Below are 5,984 nucleotides of genomic sequence, written 5' to 3'. Positions count from 1 at the left end.
CTGTGCGATTATTCTTTTGGCTGTGAGGGGTAGGATGGTAAAGACCCCCCTCAATAGCCTCAGAAGTCCAAAGGAGGACGCAGCTACTTTATTTGCTTGCCCAGGCACCAACCTATTTCACATTAACCCTTCACTGGCTCTTGGTCTCCAAAACAATTAGGTTTAAAGCTCTGATTGTTACATTCAGAGCCCTTATTAACAAGGCAGTTCATCTGCATTCAAGGATTCTTTCTTTGCTGCACTCCGTTTAAGTCTCTGAGATCTTAGGAACTTTCTGGTAATTCCTTGAGTCAAGTACTCTAGACTGAGTGTATGCTCATTTGCCTATCCAGCTGCAAGGCACTGGAAGGACTTCCTATTGATTTACACCACATGTGTTCTGAATCAGTGTTCTGTAAGAATGTGAAAGCTTGGCTGTTCAGCTATAACTAGTACCCTCCTTTTATCTCTTTGTGTTCTACAGTGCCAAGATGGCGTAATCAGGGGAGCTGTTGCACTCTCAAAATCTTCATTCATCCATTCATTCAGATGGGGATGCTAGCAGCTTCCCAAACCCCCGTCTGCCCATCCTCCTCATGCAGCAGAGGGGGTAGTAATCACTTGCCCAGCTTTACCTGCTACTCCTGGCCCTCCCTGTACCCTGCCACTTGAACCAAAGCCCAAAACAAAGCCTTTGCATCTATTTACCATTTTCTCCAAATAGGTGGTGAATAGATGGTGACATAAATGCAATGGGTCAATAAGCTTTGCAGTAAGAGTGGAATTTACTGAACAGTTGCATGAATTCAGGGGAACCCTTCAGGAAAATTTGTGAAAGCAAAACAGGGGTGCTTCAGAATCTTTTAGCAAATATTTGCATATCAATGTCTAGCATGAATACATGGACGATGATCATGATTTTGTTAAAATTTGGCATGTTTCCAGACCTTCTGGACATGCATTTTGTATACCTGATATTATTAGAGTTGTACTGTATGTCAAGCCAAACCTCTCAAAGAGTATTTGGCTTAGAGGTCCTGCCTTTGTCTTGATTATTCCACTTTTCATTTATTTTTATTTTTCTGGATTAGAAATAATAACTTCTTGTTTATTTACACATGTATTGCGTCCTGGTGATGATCTGCATACATGGATACGTTTATCAGTGCATCAAGCTAACAATGGCTTTCCATCAGCAGATCTTGCCCCTGAGGTACACTGTTGTGGTACAGCTTTGCTGCTGTTGTTCATCACTTCTTGCTTAAGCTTGTACACAATATATTTCCCCTCAATTCCAAAACTTGATAGTAAGGCCAGCAGCCCCACACACAGCCACGGGCGGTTGGGAGCTATCACTAGTCATGGCTCGCTAGGATTACAGGGAGCGGGCGGCGCACAGAGCGTATTTAATAATTTAAAATGTTTGTTTTTTTAAACATACCTCTGCTCTATGCTGCCGCTCCTCCGTCTCCTCAGTGGTCAGGTACAGGCTCCCAGCCTGCCCTGCGGCCAATCCTGATGCTGCTCAAAGCAGCGTTAGGATTGGTTGGGAGCACCTAGCCATGCTGGCCCACGTTCACATCCAACAACATAGACTATTTGTTGTTTTCTCCAGAGAGAGCGGTCAGGGAAAAGGAACAGTAAGGTGTTCGGTAATCCAGTGTGCCCAATGTGAGTCATCTTCAGTTTGCAGTTAGCCACGTCCTACACCTTCACTATCTTGTTCCTGCTGCAAGGGGCAATAATTGGATTACTGCTGTTCAGAGAGAAGTGGATGTAGCAACCCATTGGCAGTGTCTCTCATCCTGCACTGTGTACTTGTAGATTCCCAGTGTTTTCCACACCTTGATAGTTTTGGTCGCGAGAGCCAGATCCAATATGATAGTTATTGGCTGGGAAGGCAACACTCAGAATGGCCTTGTTGTGTCCCATGAAGCTGTGGGTGATAGTGCCTGTGGTGAGATCCCACAGCGTCAAGGTGCCATCCCAGGACCCAGAGAATGCAATCTAGCCACTTTGGGAAATTGCTAGATCACTAACTAAGGGAAAGTGGCTTCTAAGTGTGCCTTGAGGGATGTTACAGTTGGTCTTGTCCTGGGTCATTTTCATATGATGACACCTTTATATCGGCTGGAACTCAAGATCATGTCAAGGATCTGCAGCTTTGGATTGGGCATATGGATACACTCAAAATGTCCTACTCATAAATGTAAATTTGGTTGTTAGCTTACAGGGTCACTGTTTGCACTCTTTAAGTCTTTAAATCAATACAAATACCCTCTTTAGGCCTGCAATCAATTCACAAAGGGTTTGCTGGACGATATAAACCTATTTGTGGGGGCAGAAATATCTGCCATGAGTGCAGAGATCTCCAAATCTGTAAGTCCTACTGGAGGGGTAGAATTGGGCTTTCCAAGGTATGGTATACCTTTGAAATTTGGGAATGCCCACAAAAATATGTTTGTGGGTATTCCCAAACCCCTAACTGACCGTTTTGCTTCCTGGTAATGGTTAAGATTTACTCAAGCTCAAGGCTGGCTTAACTACCCTTCCTGTGTAGGAAGGGGACTGGATCACACTCAAATTTGATCGGGTGTAGACGAAAGATGTTCTAAAAGGGGAAAAACCTTTTGCCAGCAGAGAAAAAATGTATTTTTGCATGTTGCGATCCTATTCCCCCTGTGTGACGTTCTGCGCTATGGGTCAGCTTTTTATAGTAGGAATAGGAGCCCACAGGAAGTAACCTGATCTCCACAGTAGTAGTCCTGAAAACCTATGCCTAAGTGGCCTATCAAATTGTACTCTTGGAAGAATTGGCAAATAGCAAGGTGTCAGAAAAGTATGTTCAGACAGAGATGGATATCCCTGTCCATACTTTGCCCCAAAGTGTAAATGGTGGAGTGTAGTTTCTTACTCAGAAATGTAACAGTATTTACTAATACAGTCAAAACTCCAACTTGAAAAAAAGACAACGTTCTTCTGGGGAACTGAAAAAAGAACAATCCCAAAGAACTGGAGCATGTCATTTGTTCATACAAAACTTAGAGAGTCTCTTGGGGGGGCGTGGCTTGGCGTTATGGCGGTCGCAGCTTCTTTCTGAGGCTCCCGTCTTTCTCTCCTCATCCCCGGGATTATAGTACCCCGAATAGCTCCAAAATCACCAATATTCAAGTGGGAAATGCGGTGACCCCCCCAGGTATCGCTAAATAACTACAGACCCCAGATAGTAGCTGAATTGGGCTCCGACATGAGCAAGCTAAAAAAAAAGCGGTGGAGTAAAGCTGTGGACACAAGATGGCGGCCCCCGAGCACTCCGCAACTTAGTCGCTCGGAGTGGCTAAATAGGTGGGGGGCCCCTCTGGACCCTTACCGCTGAGCGCTCCGCCTGATACTGCGGACCGGTGCGGAAACCAACGGCGGCCCTCGTCGAGTGTTGCAGCCCTGGATGTGCGGATGGAGAACGTAGCGAGGCGGGCCTGACCGCGCCGGGGCGGGTGGCCCGGCTCCGAGGCGGTGCCGTCATAGGAAGAGGAAGAGACCTGGGGCTGGACCGGAGGCCGGGTGCGGCGTTTTGGCCCCACGACACACACTCAAGCTCCCGTGAGAACAAGCCTGTCGGGCCGAACCCTACGGGCCTGGGTGGCAGCACTAGGAAAATGAGGTGAGACAAAACCTGACGCCGTGGGGCCCGCGGCACACGAGACCAGAAGGGAAAGGATCCCCCCCACCCTCCACATTAAAAATCTTACCCGCAGTCGGCGACCTGGCTTGGAGTAGACAGGGGCTCTGCAACGGATCGTGCAGAGATAGCAGGGAACAGGAAGTAAATGCTAGGACTCTGTCTGGTGACCAATGCAACAGGAGGGATGGCAGGAACCCAATAATATAGCGGAGAGTTGGGATACACCATTAGAGGCACCTGCTCTGTCCCATTCAGAGGGCTGCATTAATAGCCCTGCACCTACAACCTGGCTGTCCTTACCTGAGAGGCACTGAGAGACATAGTCTCGGACCTAGGAGCTCTAGAGCCCGGAACACCCGGTGCTCCAACATTGGCTGCTACCCAGCAGAGATCTATAACCCAGAGTGCCGAAGAAACTAACCTATGGCCCAAAGGTGATAGACCAACACCAGAATGGTCGCTAACTTGGCATAAAAACACTCGCAAACACCGGCTGGTGTCTCATAACAAGGCACAGAATACTAGACCCGACGCTGGACCAAATCTCAATTTCCTCATTAGAATAAACACTGCTCTCCAGTGACAAACTACGCTGCCTCCAACAGATAGCCTGCAACCACCCAAGGGTAAATAACTGACAGCAAGCAAATCAGCTATCTTCCACCATGGGCAAAACAGGCAGATGTCGTGATACTGATAACCCCAAAGATCTTCCAACCAGAGCACCTCCAGAACAAGAGAACATGAGCAAATTCCCTTCAAGAGAGGGCAGTGAGACAAGAGAACCTACTCTACAAGATGTGATGCAAACCATCACTGCCTCCAGAATTGCTCTCGAGGAGAAAATAGACTCCCTAGCATCTGACTTTTCAGTACTAAGAGATGACCATCGCCGACTAGCAGAGAGGGTGACTGCTACAGAAAAACAGATGGAGGAACTAAGGCCTGAGATAAAAGACAATTCCAATATATCACATCAGATGGAGAAACGGATCAGGGAATTAGAATTAAGGGCTGAAGACGCTGAAAATAGATCGCAGCGAAATAATATCAGAATCATAGGAATGCCGGAATGGTCCAAGGGAACCAACATGGTAGACTTCCTGGAAAAATGGCCGAAGGAAAAAGTGGCGGATGAAGGCGTTTCCCAGTTCTTCGAAGTCGAGAGGGCACTCAGAGTCCCTGCACGTCCACCACCACCGGGCGCCCCTGCCAGAACAATAATAGCCAGACTGCTACACTACAGGGACAGGGACCATCTACTAACCCAAAGCAGGAAAAAAGGAGATTGTACACTTGACAACCAAGTGATCCGAATTTTCCCTGACTGCTCCCGAGAGGTACAGAGACAGAGAGCCTCCTTTAGGGAGGCTAAACAGAGACTCCGCAACATGGGAGTACAATACGGGATGCTATTTCCAGCCAAACTACGAATAGTGACTGCAGCAGGCACACAATTTTTCATCACGGCAGAGGAGGTATGGAACTGGATTGATAAACAACCACCCGGTGAGACAAGTCACAGCCCAGAAAAGCCCCAGCCAAACCGCAAAGGAAAGACTAATTTCAGTAAATCTTTCAGACACACCAGTCCATCTCCACTGGAAATTCTAAACGACCGTCAAAAAGCAGTGGAAGCCGCTGCGTCCCTCAGCTGCTCAGAACAAGGCTCACCTAAGCAATCCCAAGATGACGTAGATCAATCGGAATCAGAACAAGAATCGGACCACTCGCTCACGTCCGACAAGAGAGGCCCGGAGGTGACCCCAGGAACACCAGATGATATTATCTGACGTACAAGGCTGAATTACAAACATGGAACTGAAACTGCCTGTACATGACGTCAGTAAATAGAATACAGCGCCCGCCCCTGAGATCGTACTAAATAGAGGGACTGCGTAATAATCCAACTGATATCCCACACATGTACTGAACGAAATCTTGGAGACATGAAATTCCAGTATGCTTACCTCCTGGGGGTCGAGGAGGGACCGCATTGCTGAGCTTCGGTTTCCACCCCGAGGCAACCCCCACATTGTTGGACAGGTTAACGTTTTTCACAAGTTTGGGCGAGAGAGGTTTGACTTTTGTCCCGGGGATGGGGAATTGGGTAATTATTTGTTGGGGAATCGTATGGGGTTAAATTCTACACCGAGCACCATCAAGAAAAATGCAGAGCAGATCAGGAACTATGAGGTCACGATGAGGCACGCCATGAAGCAGGGTCATCAGAAACATTACCTGATTAGAGTAACAAACGCACCACTATGACAACACCAAAACCATGTAAGTTCCTTACGTGGAACATCAGAGGTATGCACTC

The 5,984-nt window shown here is 47.5% G+C and overlaps 1 pseudogene; it reads right to left on the bottom strand.

Moving 5' to 3' along the window:
- Positions 1-1,535: 1,535 nt before the first annotated feature.
- On the bottom strand, positions 1,536-2,156 carry LOC138275516 (small ribosomal subunit protein RACK1-like; annotated as a pseudogene).
- Positions 2,157-5,984: the final 3,828 nt, after the last annotated feature.

Source organism: Pleurodeles waltl, chromosome 2_2, assembly GCF_031143425.1.
Source record: "Pleurodeles waltl isolate 20211129_DDA chromosome 2_2, aPleWal1.hap1.20221129, whole genome shotgun sequence".
Classification (NCBI taxonomy): domain Eukaryota; kingdom Metazoa; phylum Chordata; class Amphibia; order Caudata; family Salamandridae; genus Pleurodeles; species Pleurodeles waltl.
The sequence above is the reverse complement of the archived record's forward strand: the minus strand, read 5'-3'. Positions and strand labels throughout refer to the sequence as shown.